The 25710-nt window shown below is 46.2% G+C and overlaps 1 long non-coding RNA gene across 1 annotated transcript; it reads left to right on the plus strand.

Moving 5' to 3' along the window:
• Positions 1-25710, plus strand: LOC122221578. The gene is made up of 3 exons (XR_006203305.1): positions 1-728; positions 24877-25143; positions 25517-25710. It is a non-coding gene; the product is annotated as an uncharacterized LOC122221578 (long non-coding RNA).

The raw sequence follows: 25710 nt of genomic DNA on the forward strand, positions 1-25710 counted from the left end.
AACGGCCCCTGGAAATCCTGCTCTTCTACTGGTTCTCCTGAGGCGGCCGAGGGGAGAGGCTGGGCCGACGGCATTGTGGGAGTCGTAGTCCACAGCGGCGGCCCGGGCCGCGGGCTGGGAGCGCCGCTCAGCGTGGACGGCCCTGGCAGTGCGGCAGGCCAATCCGCGGACCGGCCCTCAGGACCCCAGGGTGGACCAGAGCTGTGACCTGATGCGGGTCATTTCACTTCCCGAAGGCCTCCGCGTACTTGCCTATAAAAAATGAAAGTTGTGCGGAGGGGACTGCGTGGCAAGGCATGTTGTTAGGCGCCTCCGAAGGCTGTGCCCGGAGCAGGCGGGAGTCCGCCCGGGAAAAGCACCCCCCTCCCCGCGGCTGCCCGAGCCCGGCGCCCCCTCCCTCAACCTGCAAGTCCACGGACGCACCTGGCCTCGGCACACCCCTTTGTTTTCGCACGTGGCGTTCCTGCTGGAGGCAAGTCCCCGCCTCTTCTGCCACCGAAGAACTCCCTCCTTTCGTCCACCTGGTCTTCTCGGAGCCTGCCCCATCATCACCTCCCCGGGCGCGGACGCCGCGCCCAGCACACCTGTTCCGCGGCTCGGTGTCAGTCACCGACGCCCGCGCCGCTCACCGTGGGTCTCAGCCCTGGGAGGTGAGAGTGGGAGATCCGCCTCTGTCCTTCCCACAGTTGGCGCCCTCGAAGAAAGGACTGCCCCAACACCGCCTGCAGGTGAGAAACCGTCTGGAAACCCAAGGGGGGAATATGAGGATGGAAACAAACACGCTGTCAGTGGTCTGTGATAACGACAATTGTGAGTGCTTTTATTATGCAGACCAGTCACTGGAGGCGCACGAGCAAATGACTACATTTGTTGCTTTAATTTTTAATTTATATTTCATTTCATTTTTATGAAAATTTCATGAGTAGTTGAAAGATGTTTTATGTTTCTCTGGATAATTTTAATCTCCTTTTCTGTGAACTGAGAGATACCAGTGAAGAATATCTTCCCATGGTGTTTGTTTTTTTTTTTTTTTCTTTTTCTTTTGATCCAATAGTTAAGATACAATGTTCTATGTTTCAGGTGTACAATATATGGCTTCAACGATTCCATACATTACTCAGCGCTCATCACGACAACGCACACCCTTTTTTAGAAGAGTTTTTTTTAAGTTTATTTATTTTGAGAGAGAGAGAGAGAGGAGGGGAAGGGCAGAGAAGGCCGGGAGAGAATTCCAAACAGGCTCCATGCTGTGAGTGCACAGCCCAACTCTGGGCTTGAACTCGCTTGAACTCACCAGCCATGAGATCATGACCTGAGTCAAAATCAGGAGTCGGCACTTAACCAAGGCTCCCCATAACAAGTGCACTCTTAATCCCCATAACCTGTTTCACCCACCTCCTCTCTGGTAACCATCTGTTCTCTCCACTTGAGAGTCTGTTTCTTGGTTTGTCTCTCTTTTTTCCTTTGTTCATTTGTTTCTTAAATGCCACATGTGAGTGAGACCATATGGTATTTGTCTATCTCTGACTTATTTCTCTTAGCATTAAATCCTCTGGATCCATCCATATCGCTGCAAATGGCAAGATCTTTCTTTTTCTTCCTATATTTTAATTAAATTTGTTTGTAAGAGTTCTTTATTAGTTTGTCACAGAAGTTGCTATTTTTCTGTTTGCTGTACTTTTTTTTTTTTGCCGTTTTTTTGGCATAGAAATTTTTATGCTGTCCACCTTGTCTTTTTATAACTTCTGAGTTTTGTGTCATTCTTAGAAAGTTCTCTCCCCACTCCCAAGATTATTTGAGTTTCACCTGTTTTTGACTAATTAATCCTTTTAATTAGTGCAAGTGTAAAGATGCAGGGGTGCCTGGGTGGCTCAGTCGGTTGAGGGTCCGACTTTGGCTCGGGTCATGACCTTGCCCTTCAGAGTTTGAGCCCCATGCCAGGCTCTGTGCTGACAGCTCAGAGTCTGGAGCCTGCTTCAGATTCTCTGTCTCCCTCTCTCTCTCTGCCCCTCCCCTGCTCACACTCTGTCTCTTTCTCTGTCTCTCAAACACTAAAAAGAAATTTTTTTTAGATGCAAAGTGAGGTCCGGTTACTGACTACAACCTCCGTTTATTAGCCTAAACCAACCTCATGCAAATAGCACCACCTCCTGGCCAGCTTGAGAAGTTTGCACCACCTGCCTGTGAGGCAAAACTCCCAGCCTCCCCTCTAGTGGTCGGCATTCCTAGAGAGCCAGTTATGCAAAATAATTGAGGATGATAATGCTGGGGGATGATCTCGTATTACAAAGATCTGTTTCTCCACACTTCCATCCCCACTAGGAATGGGAATTTACACAAAAGGGAAAAGATTAGTTTAGGTGGTGAGAGGGGGTGCACTGCTGAAGCTTTCTAACAGCCTACCAGTGCAATCTGCCCCTGCTGCTCTCCCAGGCCAACCCTGGACCACAGGAAACTGGTACTGTCTTGTCACAGGAGAATCCTGGAGCCGGCCGTCTCTTCCCTGTGCCTGATTCTCCGGAAGATGGTCCTGGCCAGTGTCAACTGTCCTGGGTTTAGATAGAAAGCAACTCACATTTAAGACCAGCTTATGGCATAATGGTCCTGGTACCCAAGCTAGAGCCCTAAGAGCATCCTGGGACAGCAAGCAAGCCTAGAAACACAACCCTGTTCGGTGAATAGGATTGTTCCTCCCAGTGAATCTCCTCTCCGTCGCCCAAACCACAGGGGTCACAGACGCTCTGTTCTACCAGTGGGCATTCCTGGTTAAAAGCTTCAGAGAACTAGTCTGGCTAAGTAAAAGGGACTTCGGGAAAGAATAGTAGAGAACTCACGAGTAAATGGGAGCTGAAGAATCAGGCTTAATTAACAGTTGGGATCAAGAAACAGAGGCTAAGGAAGGCCCCAAGAATCGCAGCAGCAACCTCTTAGCAGAAACAGGCCAGCGTGCCCTCCCCATGAGCCCTGGCGATCCTGCGGGCATCTCTGTTAGCCTGCCTTCCTCTCAAGGTTCTGAGACCAGGGGAAGCGCCTTGGGTTGGCTGAGCCTGTCACCTGCTCCCCCCTCCCCCCCGCCCCTGCAACCCACCCGGGAGAGGGGATTGGATCTGGCTCCTAGTTTTCCTTACTCATAACCCCACGCAAAGACAGGTTCTCCACTCCAGCGATGGAAGGCCCATTAGGGAAAAGTGAACGGGAAGAAACTACATGTGTCACCACTTGTTTTTAGATGCTGAGTGAGAAGAGACCTTGCCCCAGGGAATGCTCAACCTAAGGCTTTTGGGGGAGCTCCCGGGTCAGCTGGAAGTGATGAGATGGTGAGGATGGGTTGGGGGAACTTGATTTCCATAACACTCGGTCAGGATCAGGGCCACTGACCTCCGAGCAGACTCAGGCATTGAGGCAGGACGTAGGAAGAATCTCCCCCTGCCTGAGACCCCCACCATTGCCTAATCGACCCCGTTTCCTCCATGTATAGGAAGGGAGTCTCTTCATTTGCGTGAACAATGTGTGTCTCATTTTTGCTAGGTGTGCCACAGAGCCAGCACCCCTATGTGTGACCGGGGAAGGATCGTTAAGTGAACAGTGCTGTAGGCTGCTGTAAGACTGGCCTAAAAAGAGAAAAAAATCGAAAGGGAGGCTCGCTCATAGTAGGAATGCCCAGGGAGAAAGAGAAATTAGGGAATAATCGGGAAACATTGATTTGATTTGATTTGGTTTTTAAATGTTTATTTTCTTTTGAGAGAGAGAGAGAGACAGAGAATTCCCAGCAGACTCTGCGCTGTCAGCGACACAGGGCTCGAACTTATGAACCATGAGATCATGACCTGAGCCGAAACCAAGAGTCAGATGCTTAACCAACTGAGCCACACAGACACCCCCCCATGTTTAATTTATTTTTTAATGTTTATTTATTTATTTTATTATTTTTTTAAATGTGCATTTATTTTTGAGAGAGAGAGAGTGAGCGTGAGCAGGGGAGGGGCAGAGAGAGAGGGAGACACAGAATCCGAAGCAGGCTCCAGGCTCTGAGCTGTCAGTACAGAGCCCGACGTGGGGCTCGAACCCACGAACTGTGAGATCATGACCTGAGCTGAAGTCGGATGCTTAACCAACTGAGCCACCCAGGCGCCTTGCGCGCCCCCCCCCCACCTCTTTTTTAAATGGTTTGTAGTTAGTGCGACAGAGGGGAGGCCCTTTGGTCCCTGTCTGTCTCTTCCTGTGATGCTGGTTTCTCTCTCTCAAGTTGTCCTGTTGGCCTGGGCTCCTTAGCCTCTTTGTGCCAAGAAGGAAGAGAAAGAATGGTTTCAGAGCCTCCGGCCAGTTCCCACGCCCTATTGTGAACCGCTCTAGTCAAGGATGTTTCTCAGAAGACACACGGGCGCTCTGGGCTGGACAGAATGACTCAGGAGGCGGCCTCGTGCAGAGCGGTGCTTGCCAAACGCAGAGGCGGGAGTGGTGCCAGGAATGCTTTGACATAGAATGTGCTTCACAGGGGATTTAGCTCCGTGATCGCCAGTGTCCCCTCAGGTTATTACAAGCAAAGACTAACTATGAAGATAGGAAGAAAAGGGGCACCTGGGTGGCTCAGTCGGTTAAGCGTCCGACTTGGGCTCAGGTCACGACCTCATATTCGTGAGTTTGAGCCCCACATCAGGCTGTTTGCTTGGGAGCCTGCTTGCAATTCTGTGTCTCCCTCTCTCTCTCTACCCCTCACTGCCCCCCACTCAAACATGAATAAACATTTTTAAAAAAGGGAAGAAAAAAAGAAAAAATGTAAATGCATGCATGCACACACACACTATATATACACGTGCATATATATATACATATATATATATATATACACACACATACAGTTGACATTTGAACAATGTGGGGATTAGAAGCACCGATGTTGCCCCCCCATCTCCACCCCAGCAGTTAAAAATCTACTCAGAGCTTCTGACTCCCCAAAAACTCAACTACTAATAGCCTACTGTTGACCAGAAGTCTTACTAATAACAGAAACAGTCGATTAACACATTTGATATATGTGCATATACTGTATTCTTTCAATAAAGCAGAGAAAAGAAAACATTAAGAAAATCGTAAGAGAGGGACGCCTGGGTGGCTCAGTCAGTTAAGCATCTGACTGTGGCTCAGGTCATGATCTCACGGTTTGTGGGTTCGAACCCCGTGTCGGGCTCTGTGCTGACAGCTCAGAGCCTGGAGCCTGCTTCGGATTCTGTGTCTCCCTCTCTCTGCCCCTCCCCCCGCCCCCGCTCACACACTCTCTCTCAAATAAACATTAAAAAAAATAATAAAATCATAAAAGAAACTACATATACTATACAATAAATGTACCATATGGTATTTATTGAAAAAAATCCACATTAGGGGTGCCTGAGTGGCTCAGTTGGTAGAGTATATGACTCTTGATCTCTGTGTCATGAGTTCAAGCCTCACATTGAGCATAGAGCTTATTTAAAAAAAAAAGAAAGGAAATCCACCTAAGGGGTGACTGGATGGCTCAGTTGCTTAAGCGTCCGATTTCAGCTCATGTCATGATCTCACGGTTCATGAATTCCAGCCCCCGTCAGGCTCTTGCTGACAGCTCAGATCCTGGAGCTGCTTCAGATTCTGTCACCGCTCTCTCTCTGCCCCTCCCCTGCTCATGCTCTGCCTCTGTCTCAAAAATAAATAAACATTTAGAAAAATTATTTTAAAAAATTCACATAGAAGAAGGCCCGCACAATTCAAACCCATATTGTTCAAGAGTCGGCTGTATATATAATCCCTAGGCTGCTCAGTTCATAGGAAGAAAAATCATTCCTGGAATAGTTGACCATTGGAAAGATTAAAAAAAAGAAAAAAGAAAAATCTTGTAACCTGCGGTAAAAGCTTGCAAGGCACTTGGCATGCAGGAGAGGCTCCGGGACAAGTTCCCCGACTGGCTTGTCAAACCAGACTGCTGCTCCTATGCCAATATGGAAGCCACTGACTGAGATTGACTGAGCCACATGGTGTGGGAGGTAGAGACATCCCCAGGGAATGGTTTGGCCATAGACTTTAATGGTCGTTTACTTGTGTATTTGATTTGTTTCTCTGTCTCTCTGTCTCTCTCACACACACACATATAAGCAACTTGAATTTTTTTTAATTATAAAACAAATGCACTCAGACACAGCAAGAAAGAGAAATAAATTTGAACCCCCCAAATTAAAAACATCTGTGTAGCATAAAAGGTTAAAAATGAAGTCACATGACAAAGTAGGGGAAATATTTGTAACATGTAACAAATGACTAATTTATAATTTACTATGAATCCATACAGCTGAGCATGAGAAAGACCAACAACTCTATAGAAAAAGGGACAAAGGAGGGGCGCCTGGGTGGCTCAGTCCATCAAGCATCTGACTTTGGCCTGGGTCATGATCTCACAGTTCATGAGTCTGAGCCCCACATCAGGCTCTGTGCTGACAGCTCTGAGCCTGAAGCCTGCTTCGGATTCTGGGTCTCCCTCTCTCTGCCCCTCCCCAGCTTGCGCTTCGTGTGTGTGTGTGTGTGTGTGTGTGTGTGTGTGTGTGTGCGCGCGCGCGTGCGCGCGTGTGTGCGTGTGCATACGTGTCTCTCTCAAAAATAAGTATTTAAAGGGGCGCCTGGGTGGCTCAGTCGGTTAAGCGTCCGACTTCAGCTCAGGTCATGATCTCACGGTCAGTGAGTTCAATCCCCGCGTCCGGCTCTGTGCTGACAGCTCAGAGCCTGGAGCCTGCTTCAGATTCTGTGTCTCCCTCTCTCTCTGACCCTCCCCCGTTCATGCTCTGTCTCTCTCTGTCTCAAAAATAAATAAACATTAAAAAAAATTTTTTTTAATAAGTATTTAAAAAAAATAAAAAGTTTTCCAAAATAAATGAAACTAAAACCAAGCCCTAGACTCTGACTACTAAATTCGCCATTTACCCCCTTCTTGGAGCTCCCCCTTCTCCTGGCCTGCCCAGGAGTCTACACAAAGGAGTCCCGCTCAAAACTGCGGGAGAAAAGCCTTCCTGTCCTAAGGTCTTCCTATCCGCGCTGTGGCTGTTTCTGCAGTTGCTCTTTTCCACCACAAGGTGTCACTCTCCGGTGCTCCTGCTTGTTCCCACCAAGGGACTGATGGCCAGGATGTTGGACACAGGGTCTGTTAGGTCCTAGGGAGGAGGGAGTCCACTCTCTCGGTGTCAGCTAATCCAGAGTCCTTTGCCAGCTCCCAAGGCCTCGTTTAGGTGTCCAGCCCCAGCACTGTCTCAGGATTGGCTCCAATGAAAAGCTGTGTAATTCTACCAACCGCTTTCTCTTTCTTGCATAGGTGTTTTCGACCCTTAAAACAGCTTGGGCCTGGGGTGCCTGGGTGGCCCAGTCGGTTAAGCCTCTGACTCTTGATTTCAGCTGAGGTCACGATGTCGAGGTTCGTGACTTTGAGCCCCTCATTGGGCTCTGTGCTGAGCACGGAGACCGCTTGGGATTCTCTCTCTCCTTCTCTCTGCCCCTCCCCCGCCCCACGCATGTGCACTCTTTCTCAAAATAAATAAATTAACTGGAAAAAAAAGTGAAATTTCATATAAAAACAAAACAAAACCAGACTGGGCTTGTTCCACTTCCCCCCTGGACCGCAGGGCTGCAAATTCCACCCTCGCCCCAAATGCGACTTTCAGTAGGCTTTCCAGGGATCCTACGCATTCTCCTTTGTGTACCCTTTCACACAAAAAGGCTGGTAACTGGTCCCCACCTACCCTAACATTAGGGCCCGATTGTCTCTGGCGGGGGCCAGCCCTTCAAAACAGCTAAATTCTAGTTACCTCCCTTGGAGGAAGGAGACCTCATAGAGCATCTCCTCCCCAGAAGACTTTCTGGCATTCTTGTTGTTGTTGTTGTTGTTGTTTTAATGTTTATTTACTAAGAGAGGGCTCATGTGTGTGGGGAGGGGTGTAAGAGAGCAGGGGTGGGAGGTGTTGGACAGAGAGAGAGAGAGAGAGAGAGAGAGAGAGAATCCCAAGCGGGCTCTGCACTGTCAGCACAGAGCCCAGCTCACAGCTCAATTCCACGAACCCACAAGATCATCACCTGAGCCGAAGCCAGGAGTCAGACACTCAGCCAACTGAGCCACCCAGGCTCCCCTTTGGCATTCTTTTCGTAGAGCAGTGACAGAACCCACAAGTTACATCTCCAGCACAGCATCTATGACATATGAATATACGGTGCATATATTTTTTATATGGTTGTAAATGTAACCTATACAGATCCACATCTACTTTTCGCGTAATGTATCTTGAGCATCACCCCATGTCTTTATAAATTCTTCATAAACATTATTATTTTTTAAGATTTTAAGTAATCTCCACACCCAGACTGGGGCTCAAACCCACAACCCCGAGATCAAGAGTCACATGCCATACGGACTGAGCCAACAAGCTGTCCCTTGAACATTATTTTTAATGGTTGAGTGATCTTTTCACCTTATGGTTCTATTGTAATTTTTTTTTAAGTTTTATTTATTTAAGTAATCTCTACACCCGACATGGGGCCCGAACTCACAAGAGAGCAAGAGTCACAGGCTCCTCAGACTGAGCCAGCTGGTTGCCCCTCTTTTGTAATTTTTGTCGTGATTCGCCTTTTACTAGATACTGGTTATTTCCAATTTTTCACAATATTGAATATTTTTGTACATAACGTCTTGGAAGATATTTCTTTTTATTTATTTATTTTATATTAATTTAGAGAGCTGAGTGGTAGAAAGGGGCAGCGGGGGAAAGAGAGAGAGACAGAGAGAGAAAAGAGAGAGAGAGAGAGAGAGAGAGAGAGAGAGAGAGAGAATCCCAAGCAGGCCCCACACTCAGGGTGGAGCCCAGCATGGGGCTCAATCCCACAGCCCTGAGGATCGTGACCTGAGCCGAAATCAAGAGTCAGACCCTCAATCAGCTGAGCCACCCGGGCTATTTCTAATTATTTCCTTGTAAGAGACCTAGTATTAGAATTACTGAGTCAAAAACATTTGTAAGTCTTTTTACTCATGCTGTAAACAGAGGCCCTCAAAAAACAGGTATCCATGTGTCCTACCAGCAGCATGCAGGATATGGAATGCTTACCCTCCTGCACCCTTGTCCAAAGTAAAATGGTTTTTAAGACTCTCGGACCATTAGATACGTGAAAAAGAGTTTATTTAAATTTGTGATTAATCACTGGTATGAATGGTTTTAAATGTATGTCTCTGCTTCTGTTGTGTGTTAGTAGCTTTTGCCCATTTATAGGAGTTTTAATTTTTTTCAATTGGTTCACGTGACCCCATTATTTATTGACGATGCTCATCTATTGTCTGTTATACGTGTTTCAAATGTTTTCTTAGTGTAGTGCTGAATTGAAAAATTTATTAGTAACATTTTTAACATCCACAAGGTTTTTAAGCTTATTTTTTTTAATTTTTTTTAACGTTTATTTATTTTTGAGACAGAGAGAGAGACAGAGTATGAACAGGGGAGGGTCAGAGAGAGGGAGACACAGAATCTGAAACAGGCTCCAGGCTCTGAGCTGTCAGCACAGAGCCCGACGCGGGGCTCGAACTCACAGAACTCACAGAACTCACAGAGATCATGACCTGAGCCGAAGTCGGATGCTTAACCAACTGAGCCACCCAGGCGCCCCTAAATTTTTGTTTTTAATGTTTATTTTTGAGAGAGAGAGGGAGACACAGAATCAGAAGCAGGCTCCAGACTCTGAGCCATCAGCCCAGAGCCCGACGCGGGGCTCGAACTCACGGACCGCGAGATCGTGACCTGAGCTGAAGTCGGCCGCTTAACCAACTGAGCCACCCAGGCGCCCCGTCAGCTTGTTATTTAAAAAAAAATTTTTTTTTTAATGTTTATTTATTCTTGAGACAGAGAGAGACAGAGCATGAATGAGGGAGGGTCAGAGAGAGAGGGAGACACAGAATCTGAAGCAGGCTCCAGGCTCTGAGCTATCAGCACACAGCCTGATGCGGGGCTTGAACTCATGGACTGCGAGATCATGACCTGAGCTGAAGTTGGCCGCTTAACCGACTGAGCCACCCAGGCGCCCCGTCAGCTTGTTATTTTTTAAGATTAAAACCATTTATTTAGTTACTTAGCTATTTAATCTCTACACCCAACATGGGGCTCAAACTTATGACCTCGAGATCAAGAGTCGTGTACTTTTCTGACTGAGCCAGGCAGGCACCCCTGAAATAATTATTTTAATGTAGGTAAAATATAAGACAATGAAATGCACAGATCTTGGGTGTACATACCAAAGAGTTTTAACAACTATATATATATATATATATATATATATATATATACTGTGATGTACATGTTTTAAATCTTTATGTATTCATACTTCTTGGTTTTCTCCTCCAGTGGTCACTATTAGGAAAAAGCAAAAGACTAAACTGGACCAAACGAACATTATTGGGTGTCTTATCTAGAGGACCATCCCTGGTATCTTTCTCATCTTTGACCTATTTTACACCTCTGTAAGTTGTAGAAAACCAGTATTAATGCAAGTTATTCTTGTCCAGAGAAATGCAAATTAGTCATGTCTGGTGGAATGGAACTGATTACTGCCCTGTGGATACATACATTTGCATCGATTTATAAATTCCTTTTAGCATTTCTTATCTGCCTACGTGTGTGTGTGTGTGTGTGTGTGTGTGTGTGTGTGTGTGTGTGTAGTTCTTTGAATACTCTTGTGAACATCTTACTAGTTTCTTGATTAGTTAATGCAGTCAATAAAATCTTGGACATGTATTCACTTTATATCTGCATGAGAATTGCAATCATGTTCTCTTCAAAACATTACCTTTAGGGGCGCCCGGGTGGCTCAGTCGGTTGAGCATCCGACTTCGGCTCAGGTCATGATCTCACGGTTCGTGAGTTCGAGCCCCACATCGGGCTCTGTACTGACACCTCAGAGCCTGAAGCCTGTTTCGGATTATGTGTCTCCCTCTTTCTGCCCCTTGCCCCCTCACACTCTGTTGGTCTCTCTCTCTCTCAAAAGTAAATAAAAACATTTAAATTTTTTTTAAATAAATAAATACAGCATTACCTTTAAACATTGCCATTATTGGGGTGCCTGGGTGGCTCAGTAGGTTAAGCATCTGACTTCAGCTCAGGTCACAATCTCACGGTATGTGGGTTTGAGCCCCCCATTAGGCTCTGTGCTGACAGCTCAGAGCCTGGAGCCTGCTTTGGATTTTGTGTCTCCTTCTCTCTCTGCCCCTCCCCCACCTCAAAAAATAAATAAACATTAAAAAAATATTGCCAATATTTAAGCTGAGGGTTAATAATAGGTTATGGCCTGGATTCATTCTGGAAACAGTTTCTTTTCAAAATCAAATTGAGTGTATTTAAAAGAGTTAGGACAGGGGCGCCTGGGTGGCTCAGTCAGTTGACCACCTGATTCTTGATTTCACTCAGGTCATGATCTCACAGTTTGTGGGTTCAAGCCCCACAAGCAAAGAGCCTGCTTGGAATTCTCTCTCTCCCTCTCTCTCTCTGCCTCTTCCCTACTTGTGCTCTCTCTCTCCCTCGTTTTCAAAATAAATAAACTTTAAAACAATTAAAAATAAATAAATGAAAGGGTTAGGACAAGACCAACAGTTTAATTATAAATCATCAAGAAAAGCTAGAGTTATTTCTTGTGCCTAGAAAACATAAAGAAATACATTCTTACACATTTCCAAATTTCCAGTAAAGAAGGTGAAGTCCATATACTGTTGTCTTTCTGGGCATTTGTTTTTGCTTTTCTCATCTGCTACTTCAGCTTCTTCTCAAAGCATTAAAACTTGGGGAGCCAGTGAGCTGCTAGGGGCTTCCTGGAGGGCAAGCCCTGTTTTCATTCATTTCTAGTAAGAAGTTCCCAGTTGGTTCAAAGCATTTGTGAAATCAAGCAGTTTCCCTGGTGATGTGAAAGTTTTTAGGCGTAGGTAAGGGATCTGGGCTAGCCTCAAGGAGGAACAGGAGAGAGAAGAATCTCCCCCAGGCTGGCCAGCCCAGCGCACCGAGGCCCCACATTTCTCTCCCTCCTTCACCTGACCCATCTCCTTCCCACTCCCCAGGCCGGTCAGATGGCAGGACCCCAGACAGCTCCAGGAAGAAAAATGGCGGATGGCACTGTGGGGATTGTACCGCCTGGACAGGCCCCTCCGGCTGGGCTGGGTCAGGACCACTTCTGTCCACCTGAAAGTTGCAGATGCAGACAGCAGGGAATTCCCCTTTGTGGGGAATGACACAGTGGGTAGACCGAGAAGCTGGAGAACAGGAACCCTAGGGCACTAGCAAGAACACGTTTGAGGGGCGCCTGAGTGGCTCAGTTGGTTAAGCGTCCAACTTCAGCTCAGGTCATGATCTCAGGGTTCGTGGGTTCGAGCCCATGTCAGGCTCTGTGCTGACAGCTCAGAGCCTGGAGCCTGCTTCGGATTCTGTGTCTCCCTCTCTCTCTCTCTCTGCCCCTCCCCTGCTCTCGCTCTATCTCTCAAGGGTAAATAAACATAAAAAACTTAAGAATATGGTTGAAGAACCAACTGTAGGGTCCAGACTGAGTGGACAGTAAGAGGAATAATAAGCAAGGACGCAAAAGAGGCATCAGTGAAGATAAAGAGCTGTCCCCGTTGTTATAAGAGAAAGGAAGAGAGGGAATAAGGAGAACAGAGTTGAGGTCCTGAAGCAGAAGCAGGTTCCTGATATGGCCACGCCTCAGAGGTTGAGTAGATGGAGGTGTAAGTCACCAGAGTAGAGGAGGAGAAGGGACCATGAGCACAGGTGGTGGAAATGTAAACAACCGAGGATGAGGGCAAGATACTGGTCCCAAAGCCATAACACGACCGCAGAGTGGCCTGGAGTAGAGGTTCTCAGCTAAGGCATGACACCAACGGGTGGTCGTGGTCATTTGTGAGGAACGTTGGAGCAGAACAGCCAGCACCAGGAACTGTGCCTCGGCTCAAATGCACCTGCGATCGGGCGGCAGAAGCAACCTCACATCCAGGTAGAAGTGCTGTACGTGGAGCCTGGGGGGAAATAGTCTCCAGAATTCCTTATACTCACATAAATGGGTTAAGAAGGCTTAGGGCAGAGAGCCACCACCACAGGGTGAAAGCTCCCAAGGTTAACCACTTAGTAGAAAAAAGCTTAGGGCGGAAAGCCACCACCATGTGGCAAAAGCGCCCGAGGTTAGCTAGCGAGATACTGTTCACAGGATCACAAGTAACTTGTTATGTCACCTACAGGAGACTACTTTCCATCTGGTGCCAATACACTTTGATCACAAACACCACTTGCCCCCCAGACCCTTTACTTCTTACACAAGTTAACAATTACTGTCCCATTGTTTTCTCCACATTCACCACGTGTGTAAGATCTCGAGAGCTCAATAAATACAGAGATGAAACCCCTGTTCGGGGCTCTTGTCTCCTCCCGGACATTAGCCTCTCTCGTATTCAATGCTGCGTCTGCTCTCTTGCTGGACAAGAGAGAAGAACTCCAGACTCCTAGTCTGCGACAGAGCCAAGATTGGTAGGTGACGATGGGGTCACCCTGTCCTGCTGATGTGCAAACTGCTGTTGCAGCGGCCAGGCGGGGTGGGAGGGGGGAGGACTCAATAAACAATTCCCCTCTTTTCCTCACCTGAGTTTAGAATTAATTGAGAGATGGATTCAGATAGAATTCATTCAAATAGTATTCACTCGTTCAACAAATACGGAGTATTATTTATACGGCCAGAGTGTGCTAACGATTTAGCAGTGAATAGAACAGCAAAATTCCTACGCTCCTTCAGCTTACATTCTGGTTGAAAGAGGTGGGCAATACGTTTTAAAAAACAAGGAAAGCATATGCTATGTTAGAATAAACTAAAGCAGAGAAGAGAAAAAGAGAATGCTGGAGGTGTCATTGCGAACACAATGGTCAAGAAAAGCCTGGCTGCTAAGGTGAGAAGTGAGAAAAGATCAGAGAAAGATGAGCAAGCAATGCCTGGTTGAGGCAGGACTGTCTGGCCTATTTGTGGACTTGAAGCTACTCACCGGGGTTCCATTTTCCTTACCAGGGACTGGTTTAAAGGGTGAATAAGTGACCCGATTCTGACCTATGGGATGAGAAAGCTGATGTGCCGCAGGGGCTCCTAGGAATAGTTTGCGTATTCTGAAGAGACGGTCTCATTCCCTCTGGGAACTTTTCCGTAGCCAGTGTGATATCGGAAACGCTTGCAGCCATGTTGTGGCAAGAGGGATGCCAGCCCGGGATGGCATGGCGGGAAGAAAGAATCTAGGGCTTTGACATTGGTAACCCCCCAATGGTGCCAAACCTGGAGCTTCCCTAAGTGCAGCTGAAGATCATGTCAGCCTTGCGTGGTTCGATGAATATGTAGGGTTTTTAAAATTATTATTCAGTGTTTTAAAATCACACTAAATAGAACAGTTCACCCATTTCTTCCCCACCCCCAACCCCTCACCTCTTGCAACCACCAAGAGGTATCTGTGAGCTTGGTTTTTATTTACTTACTTACTTACTTACTTACTTACTTACTTTATTTATTTATTTATTTATTTATTTATTTATTTATTTATTTATTTATTTTTAGATTCCACATTGAGAGATCACAGTATTTTCTTTCTGTATCTGACCTATTTCAGTTAGCATGATGCTCTCAAGGCCCATCCGTGTTGTTGCAAATGGCAAGATTTTGTTCTTTCGAAAATGCTGAATAACATCCCAGCCTCTGAGTGTGTGCGTGTGTGTGTGTGTGTGTGTGTGTGTGCAATTTCTTTATCCATTCATCCATCAGTGGACACTTAGATTGTTTCCATATCTTGGCTACTATAAATAATGCTGCAGGGAACATGAAGACTGCCATATATCTTTTCAAATTTGTGTTTTTGTTTTATTTGGATATATGCCCAGAAGTGGAATTTGGAATTGCTGGATCATATGGCAGTTCTTTTTTTTTTTTTTAAGTTGACTTATGTATTTTGAGAGAGAGCGAGCATGAGCCAGCGGTGGAGGGGCAGAGAGAGGGGGAGAGAGAGAATCCCAAGTAGGGTCCATGTTGTCAGTGTATAGCCCCACTCAGGACTCGAACCCATGAACCGTGAGATCATGACCCGAGCCGAAACCAAGAGTCAGACGCTTCATCAACAGAACCACCCAGGCACCCTTAGAGTAGTTTTATTTTTAATTTTTTGAGGAAACTCCCGACTGTTTTCCATAATGGCTACACCAATTTATATTCCCACCCACAGTGCCCAAAGGTTCCCTTTTCTCCACATCCTCACAACACTTGTTATCTCTTGTTTTTTTGGTAATAGCCATTCTGACAGGTGGGAGATGATCTCTTATTCTCGTTTTCATTTGCATTTTCCTGATGATTAATGATATTGAGCATCTTTTCACATACCTATTAGCCATCTGTACGTTTTCTTTTGGGGCGCCTGCATAGTTCAGTCAGTTAAGCATCTGACTTCGGCTCAGGTCATGATCTCGTGGTTTGTGAGTTCAAGCCCCACATCGGGTTCTGTGCTGACAGCTCAGAGTCTAGAGCCTGCTTTGGATTCTGTGTCTCCCTCTCTCTCTGCCTCTCTCCCACTCGGTCCCTCTCTCTCTCTCTCAAAAACAAACATTAAAAATTAAAAAAAAAAAAAACTTTAGAAAAAAGTCTACTCAGGGGCGCCTGGGTTGCTCATGCAGTTGGGCATTTGACTCTTGGTTTCAGCTCAGGTCATGATCTCACAGTTTGTGAGTTCGAGCCCTGGATTGGGCTCCATGCTGATGATGTGGGGCCTGCTTGGAATTCTCTCTCTTCCTCTCTCTGTCCCTCCCCTGCTCATGCTCTCTCTCTCTCCCTCTCTCAAAAACAAATTTTTTAAGACAAATGTCTATTCAGATCTTACGCTCATTTGTAAATCAGATTGTTTTTTTGCTATTGAGTCTGAGTTATTTATATACTTTAGATATTAGCACCTTATCAGATACATAATTTGCACTTACTTTCTCCCATTCAGTAGGTTGTCTTTTCATTTTGTTGATGGTTTCCTGTGCCATACAGGAGCTCTTTACTTCGATGGAGTCCCACTTCCATATTTTTCTTTTGTTGCTTTTGCCTTTGGTGTCAGATCCAAAAATTCATCACCAAGACCTGTGTCAGGGAGTTCACTGCTCATGTGTTCTTCGAGAATTTTCATGGTTTTAGATCTTACAGTCAAATCTTTAATCCATTTTGAGTTAGTTTGTGTGTATGGCATGAGAGAGTGCTCCAGTTTCATTCTTTTGCATATGGCTGTCCAATTTCCCCAACATCACTTACCGACGAAACTGTCCTTTCTCCATTGAGTTTTCTTTTCTCCTTTGTCATCAATGAATTGCCCGTATAAGTGATGGTCTATTTCTGGGCTCTCTATTCTGTCTCGTTCATCTATGTATCTGTTTTTATGCCGGTACTATACCGTTTTCATTACTGTTGCTTCAAAATAGAGTTTGAATTCAGGGAGTGTGATGCCACCATTCAGGGGGCTTTAGTGGCTCCATTCAAATTTTAGGATTGTTTGTTCTATTTCTGTGAAAAGCGCCATTGGAATTTTGCCAGGAATGGCATTGCGTCTATAGATTGCTCTGGCTAGTATGGACATTTCAACAATATTACTTCTTTCAGTACGTGGGCTTGGAGTATCTTTCCATTTGTTTGTACCTTCTCCAGTTTCTTTCATCAGTATCTTATAATTTTTGGACTACAGGTTGTTCACCTCCTTGGTCAAATTTATTCCTAGGTATTTTATTCTTTTTGATGCAATTGTAAATAGAATTATTTTCTTAATTTCTCTGTTCATTATTGGTGTAAAGAAACACAATAGATATTTGTTGATTTTATATTCTGCAACTTTACTCAATTTATTAGTTCTCACAGTTTTTTGATGGTGTCTTTAGGGTTTTCTTTTTTTCTTTTTCTTTTTTTTACATTTATTCATTTTTGAGAGACAGAGAGAGACAGAGCGTAAGTGGGGGAGGAGCAGAGAGAGAAGGAGATACAGAATCCAAAGCAGGCTCCAGGCTCTGAGCTGTCAGCACAGAGCCCGACGCAGGGCTTGAACCCACAAATCTTGAGATCATGACCTGAGCTGAAGTCGGACGCTCAACCGACTAAGCCACCCAGGTGCCCCTTTAAGGTTTTCTATATATAATATCTTGTCATCTTCACATAGTGACAGTTTTACTTCTTCCTCTCCAATTTGGATACTTTTTTTTTTCTTTTTCTTGCCCAATTGCTGTGTCTAGCACTTCCAATACTATGTTGAATAGAAGTGGTGAGAGTTGGGGCACCTGGATGGCTCAGTTGGTTAAGTGTCTGACTTTTGATTTCGGCTCAGATCAGGATCTCACAGTTCATGAGATTGAACCCCGTGTTGATTCTCTCTCTTGCTCTCCGCCCCTCTCCAGCTCACTCACATACTCTCTCTCTCTCTCTCTTTCTCAAAGTAAATGCATAAACTTAAAAAAAAAAAGAAGTGTGAGAGTGGACATTCCTGTCTTATTCCTGATCTTAGAGGAAGAGCTCTCAGTTTTCACCATGGAGTATGATGTTGGCTGTGGGTTTGACATACGTAACCTTTATTACATTGAGGTACGTTTCCTCTATATCAGCTTTGTTGAGTTTTTATCATAAATGGATGTTGAATTTTGTCAAATACTTTTTCTACATTTGTTGAGGTGATCATATGATTTTTATCCTTCATTTTGTATCCTGTGAACTGATTTGCGGATGTTGAAACATCTTTGGATCCCTGGAATAAACCCCACTGGACGATGGGGTATGATCCTCTTAATGTATTGTTAAATTCAATTTGCTAATATTTTGCTGAGGATTTTTGCATCTATGTTCATCATGGATATTGGCCTGTAAAAATTCCCTTTTTTTTTTTGTAGCGTCCTTGTCTGGTTTTGCTATCAGGGTAATGCTGGTGTTATAAAACATGTTTGGAAGAGTCCCCCCCCCCCCCCCCCCCGCTTCTCTTTTTTAGAAGAATTTGTGAAGGGCTGGTATTAATTATTCTTTGAACGTTTGATGAAATTCATTGTGAAGCTGTCTGGTACCGGACTTTTGTTAGAAGGTTTTTGATTACTAATTCAATCTCCTTGCTAGTAGTTGACCTGTTCAGATTTTCTGTTTCATTGTGTGCATTTGTAATAATGTCTGTAATGGTAGGAAATTATATGTGAACCTGGCTATTATACTTTTCAATTAAAACCTTATGAACTGGTCACAAAACATATGCAAAGATATATAATGCCACTAATAGTACAAATATACATATTAAAACAACGTATCATTATATGACAAACATATTGGCCAAATTAAAAATTGATAATACCAAGTTTGATGAAGATGCACAAAAACAGGCACTTTCACAAACTTGGTAGACAGTGAAATTGAAGGAGCCTTTTGGAATGTGATTTAGCAGAATTTACCGATATTTTATTTTATTATTATTGTTGTTTTACATATTTATTTATTCTTCAATGAGAGAGAGACAGAGCATGAGCAGGAGAAGAGCAGAGAGAAAGGGAGACACAGAATCCGAAGCAGGCTCCAGGCTCCGAGCTGTCAGCACAGAGCCCAACATGGGGCTTGAACTCACGAACCGTGAGATGATGACCTGAACTGAAGTCAGACACTTAACCGACTGAGCCACCCAGGCGCCCCAGAATTTATCAGTGTTTTAAATGGGCACACCCTTTGAATCAGCTTTGTACTTCTGGATACCTATCCTAGAGAAAATTCATGCATATGCATATAGAGACACGTACCCACTGGATGTAATATTTAAAAAACGGAATCAACCGGGGGCACCTTGGTGGCACAGTCGGTTAAGTATCTGACTCAGGTCTGGCTCAGATCGTGATCTCGTGTTTTTGTTTTTTTGTTTTTTTTGTTTTTAATGTTTTATTTATTTTTAAGACAGAGACAGACAGAGCATGAGTGAGGATGGGGCAGAGAGAGAGGGAGACACCGAATCTGAAGCAGGGTCCAGACTCTGAGCTGTCAGCACAGAGCCCGATGTGGGGCTCGAACTCACAAACTGTGAGATCATGACCTGGGCCGAAGTCGGACGCTCAACCGACTGAGACCCCTGGGCACCCTGCATGATCTCGTGGTTTGTGGGTTCAAGCCCTGCGTCGGGCTTTGTGCTGACAGCTCAGAACCTGGAGCCTGCTTCAGATTCTGTGTCTCCCTCTTTCTCTGGCCCTCCCCTCTCGCACATGCGCTCTCTCTCTCTCTCTCTCTCTCTCTCTCTCAAAAATAAATAAACATGAAAAAAAATGGCATCAACCTAAATATTGATAAATAACAGAGTGGCTAAATAGAAGTACAGTTGATTCTCATTATTCACAATATTCACAGTAGTCACGTTCTGTAAAGTACTGTGAACGCTGAATTAACAAATACAGAACCAGTGCTCTTAAAGGAAATACGGGTTAGGTTCCTGGGAGCCTCTGCTCACATTTTCTTTCTTTTTCTTATTTTCAGATTTTTTAAAAAGATTTTTTTTTAAGTAATCTCCACACCCAACCTGGGGCTCGAACTAACAACCCCAAGATCAGGAGTTGCACGCTCCACCGACTGAACCAGCCAGGCGCCCCATGTGTGTGTCTGTTTAAAGACACTTGACTTATTACACATTGCTTAAAAATAATTAATAGCAAGGTCTTTCAATGATTGAAAGCCAAGGGCTTTGGAGGCTAGTTGCCTTAAGTAGGTTCATTTGCCAACATCCTTGTAAAACAAGCCAGTCTAACCAGTGTTGCAAACCTTCTCGTCCACGTAACCCTTTTCCTGTATGACATTTAGCAGGTAGTCTTTTAAAACCCTTCTTCAGCAGACCTGGCTTGCCTGCAAAATTAACTAGGTGGACAGTGTCACTGATTCATTAACACAGAACGCACAGCCAGTGGGCACTGACTGGAGCCTGAATGAAGCTTATCTGACACATGTATTTTCTCCATAAGGCACATCACAGCCTTCTTCTTTTTTTCAGTTTTACTGAGAAATAATTGTCACACGTCACCGCGTGAGTTTAAGGGGCACACAGGATGCATTGATTGACATGTGTTGTCAAATGATTATTGCAATAGGTTCAGCCCCCGTACAGCTTTCTTGATCCTGGGAACGCTGGACACCACTCCAGCCCTACTGGTTTTCATGGAAGAAGTGAAATCAACAGCAGAAGCACAAAAAGACAGGGGCGCCTGGGTGACTTGGTCGGTTAAGCGTCTGACTCCTGATTTCAGCTTCGGTCATGAGCCTGCTTAAGACTCTCCCTCTCCCTCTCGCCCTGTGCCTCCCCCGCTTGCATGCGTGCTCTCTCTGTCTCTAAAAAAAGAAAAAAAGGGCACAGAAATACAAAAATCATGGCATTAAAAAGACTGCCAAATTTGGGGGCACTCGTTTGCGGTATGAAAGCTGAAACAAGGAAGTAGGGCCTCACCTCGTTCAGCCTCAGCGGGAGACATGCACATCAAGCGACTGAAATTGTCCAGTGCTCTGCCCATGTCTCCGTGTGACCCTGGAGCGCTGGGACTATTAACTTGGAGACTACAAATAAATCTTAGAGAGTAGCCGCAAATTTGCAAATAGAGAATCCGCAAATAGTGAGCACGGACTGTACCTGTGAAAAGGACTAAGGTAGGTCAGTTTGTACTTGCAGAAGGACGCCCACGATAGGTTTTTAAGTGAAAAAAGAGAGCCACGGAACACTACGTACAGAGGTTGAAAAAGCACATCCTTCAGAGGGCCAGAGAGGCGACGTGTAAACCGATGAGGCTGAGGCGGGCCGGTGGGAGACCTCCGGGAAGAGTGGGTGCCGGAGAAGAGAAGGGCTCGTCCCGCCTGCAGGGGGCAGTCCGCTGCTGGGTGCTACTCCGCGGTTTCCAGGCAGAAGTGAGAGCCCCTGTCGCCTTATCTTCCAAGTTTCCAAGACTTTCACGAAATATCCCAATTTAAAATGTTGCCAACTAACTTAGAGATTTTCAGAAATGCTCTGTGGGTCAAGCCAAACCTGCTATAAGCCTACAGGCTGCCAGATTGTGGCCCCCAGCGTGCAGTGGCGTTTAGGAGAAAAGTACACATGTGAATAGAAATGTAGGGGAAAGGTCTGGAAGGATACACATCCACCAGACCTTTAACAGTGGTTTCCTCGGGGCAGAGGAAAAGAATGGGATTGTTGAAGGCAGAGGTAGGTCTTCATCTTTTCTGTATTATTTGAGACCTTGACCGTGAAAATATAAGTATGTATTATTACTTACCTACTTTAAAAGGAAGAAAAGAACCCTGTGAATTGAAGGACCAAAGAAATTGTCCTCTGGCCCCCTACATTGGGCAATATCAGTGTTCTCTGCCTTGGATTGCCAGCCCTCAGGAAGCAAAGATTATATATATACACACAGTATACATACATGCACACACACACACACACACGTGTGTGTGTGTGTATTCTTTTTTCTAGATTTTATTTTTAATTTATTTTTATTTATTTATTTTTAACGTTTATTTTTGAGACAGAGAGAGACAGAGCATGAACAACGGGGGAGGGTCAGAGAGAGGGAGACGCAGAATCTGAAACAGGCTTCAGGCTCTGAGCTGTCAGCACAGAGCCCGACGCGGGGCTCAAACTCATGCACCGTGAGATCATGACCTGAGCCAAAGTCGGCCGCTTAACCGACTGAGCCACCCAGGCGCCCCTATTTTTAATTTTTTTTAATGTTTATTTGCTTTTGAGAGAAAGAAAAAGAGGCCTGAACAGGGGAGGGGCAGAGAGAAAGAGACCCAAAATCTGAAGCAGGCTCCAGGCTTTGAGCTGTCAGCACAGAGCCCCACCCGGGGCTCAAACTCGTGGACCGCGAGATTGTGACCTGAGCTGAAGTCGGACGCTCAGTCGACTGAGCCACCCAGGGGCCCCTTTAAGATTTTATTCTTAAGTGATCTCTACTCCCAATGTGGGGCTCAAACCTATCAGCCCAAGGTGAAAAGTTGCATGCCGGGTGCCCCAGCAGAGATTACATTTTTAATTAGCATTGTTTTCGTTGTTTAGGGAATGTTTGTCTTCAAGGGATGGAAACCCACGGAGAATAGCTCCAGACCAAAAGGGAGATCGGGTGGGAAGGTACAGGGCGACATGGTAGTGTCCACGAGAAGCAATGAGACCAAGCCCGCAGGGTACTCTGACCCAGTTCGAGAAGCCACATGGCCCCGGGCCCAGAGGCGGCCCCGTGACCTCCCGCGTCCGCTGCTGTCTGACATGGGGTTCATTCTTCTGCTTGGCAAGTCTGCCTCCAGCGCACGGCCCCAGTGGTGCCTCAGGCCAGGGTTACCGGGCCCCCACGGGGCTTGCAGCCTCAAGTAGAGAGTCTCCAGAGTGCCAGGGCCGCACTCCTGGGAGAGAGAATCTGTGACCGCTGGGTTTTTGACCTGGATCAAAAGTGCCCTCACGCTGCAACCGTTTGTGCAGGAAAAAGTAGAGTCCCGTGGTGCGTACTGGCCCCAGGGACCCGCACCAGCAGGGAGGGCGTTTCTCCCAGATGACGGTGTGGCCCGGGGAGGGACCTCAGAAGGTGTCCACAGGTGCGGCTCCAAATTCCCGGTTTATAGGTATTTGTCAACGTTGGATCGGATAGAACACGTGAGTTCGTCGGGAAGGTAGCAGAGCAAAGCGGCCGAGATCTGGGATTTCGGTAGGGTGACCAGCCATCCTGCTTTGTCCAGGCCCAAGGAAGTGTCCAGGATGCGGGCTTTCCGTCTGAAAACCAGGGCAGGGGCGCCTGGGTGGCTCAGTCGGTTGGGCGTCTGACTTCGGCTCAGGTCGTGTTCTCACGGTTCATGGTTCGAGCCCCGCGTCGGGCTCTGTGCTGACTGCTCAGAGCCTGGAGCCTGCTTTGGATTCTGTGTCTCCCTCTCTCTGACCCTCCCGTGCTCACACTGTGTCTCACTCTCTTTCTCAAAAATAAACATTAAAAAAAAAAAAAAAGAAAACCAGGACAGTTTTTAAGCATTTCCCGGGGTGAGGGTCATTCACTGCTAAACCAGGAGAATCCCAGCAAATCAGGATGAGTTGATCCCCCTGGATTTTGGAGTTAGATCCAGTTTTGAATCCCGGCTCAGCTGCCATAGCCGCGTGTGACCCTGGGCAAGTCATTTCACCTCTTCTACCTTGGTGTCCTCCTTGTGGAATCAGGACACTAAGAGTTGCCACCTCACAGAAGAAGAGAAACACCCAGCCAGTGCTCAAAAACACGTTTAGGCGATTGAAGAATACACACCGTTAAAAAACGGAAGTAAAACGAACAGGTCTCACTCCCACCTCTGTCCCTCAGGCCACAGGACCCCAGTTGCCCTCTTCAGAAGTAACCAGTCTTAGCAGTCTCTTCTGTCCTTTTACAGAGAAAGTCTATGAATGATAGAAACATGTTTACAGATATATATTTTTTAATGTTTATTTATTTATTTATTTATTTATTCATTCATTCATTCATTCATTCATTTTGAGGGGGGAGGAGCAGAGAGAGGGAGAGAGAGAATCCCAAACAGGGTCCACACTTTCAGCCCAGAGCCCGACGGGGGGCTCGATCCCACGAATCCTGAGATCACGACCTGAGCCGAAACCAGGAGTCGGGCGCTCACCTGACTGAACCACCCGGGCTCCCTGGTATATGGATCTTTTTCACTCCAATGTTGGTCGACGGCACGTACTGCTTTGGTGTTGGGGCTTTTTTTTTTTTTTTTTTTTCATGCTGTACTATATCTTGGAAGACAGTCCACACCAGAACGTTTAGATTTTCCTCACTGTTGAATGGCCGCATAGTGTTTCATGGCCTGGGGATGTCCTAATTCATTTAGCCCGTCTCGTACTGACGACGTTTGAGATGCTTCCAGTTATAACCGACAATATGATACTATCTTTATATACGGTGCACGCATGGAAATGTGTCTGTAGGATTAATTCCTAGAAGTGAAAATGCTGGGTTGAAGGAGCTGCTGTTACCCTTAGTGTCAGTCTCTAAGAAGTCACATACTGAATCCACTCTTCCCATTTGTGTTTATTTATTTTTTGAGAGAGAGAGACAAAGCACAAGTAGGGAAGGGGCAGAGAGAGAGGGAGACACAGAACCCGAAGCAGGCTCCAGGTTCCGAGCTGTCCGCACAGAGCCCGACGCGGGGCTCGAACTCACGCGCCGTGAGATCATGACCTGAGCCCGAGTCGGACGCTTAACCGACTGAGCCGCCCAGGCGCCCCTCCACCCTCCCTTCTGCAGGCAGATACTAGCTATTCACCTGATCATGGAGATCTATGTCCAGTGTGTTTTGTGAGCAAGAAATCAGTTAAGCCCTGGTACTGACAACTTGGAAAATTCTAGAACACCTCTGCTACTTCTCCTCTCCTTTCAACACCGCCCCGTCTTTCCCCATCCACATCGGCATGTGACTTCATTCCCGCGACGTGCGTCGGTGGAGATGATGTCTGAGCCTGGGTTCCTTAGAGAACAGAATCTGAGGCGAGGTTTTTATACCAGACTGTGTGGGAGCATCCGTTCCCAGGGCCGCAGGAGTGATGAGGAAAAGGGAGCACAGCAAGGGAAGGAGGGGAGCAAATGTGAGAGCAGGCATCACTGTACTGGCCACAGCTTTTGCAAACACGATTGCTTCCTGTGTCTCACAGGATGTCTTTGAGAAGCCGAAAAAAAAGCTGTATCATCTCTGAGCCTGGGGCGGGGTGGGGGGTGGGGGGCCGGTGTGGGGGAGGGGCACGGAAGGGAGGATCAAGCCATCTCCAGGCTGCTAAAGTCCCTCATTAGTCAACGTTTGTCCCTGCAGGGTATTAACCTCTTCTCTCTTAGGAGTTGAGCAACCTTCCTCCTCCAGCAGTTATGGCAAATGCTAGAACCCAAGGCAGCCTCCGACGAGGCTAGAACCCGCGAGGCAGAGGGCGGAAGCACGGATGCTGGTGCGAGGCCGGGCACGGTGGCTTCGGTGGGTTCGTGCCCTCCTGTGACTCAGAGCCTGCGGCAGCCACAGACCAGGTCACTGCTCGCATCCCGGCCGGAAAGCAAGGCCAGTACGGGATTTCAGTGGGCACATAAAGTGAGTTTGGGGCCCACGGGGGCGTTGCCATATTTCTCTGCCCCTGATTACCTTATGGTGGCATCATTGAAGTCAGGATGCACCTTACAACTGACAGCATGTCAGAGTTTAATAGGCAGTTTTGTTCCCTCTCTTAGCGGCACGTAGTGGCATTTTAGATGAAAGACGGTAATTCATTTGGGCTGCTGCGTATCAGCGTGTCTCTTGATACCCTGGGCCCAGAAATGTTCTCACAAAAGAGGCACTCCCATCTCCTGTGGGAACGACCCATAAAAGGAAGAGCGATGAACAAATTCATAAATCAGGGACCTCGGATCTCCGTTGTTGGTAATAAACATTCACTCAAAGTAATATGACCATTTGTGGCTTACAGGTATCAGTGCTTGATAACGTTTGTCAAGGTCAAGTCCGGGCTGTGAAAGGAAAGTTCTTCCCTGCGTTCATGGTGAGTAAAGGCTTTAATGAAGGCAGAGCTCCATGCTGAAGATTGACGCCTCATTCACCTTAACAAAAGTACGCTAACAGCAGGAGTCCATCCTTCTTTTAAAAATTGTGTATGATCCCGGG

This window comes from Panthera leo, chromosome B3 (assembly GCF_018350215.1).
Source record: "Panthera leo isolate Ple1 chromosome B3, P.leo_Ple1_pat1.1, whole genome shotgun sequence".
Classification (NCBI taxonomy): Eukaryota; Metazoa; Chordata; class Mammalia; order Carnivora; family Felidae; genus Panthera; species Panthera leo.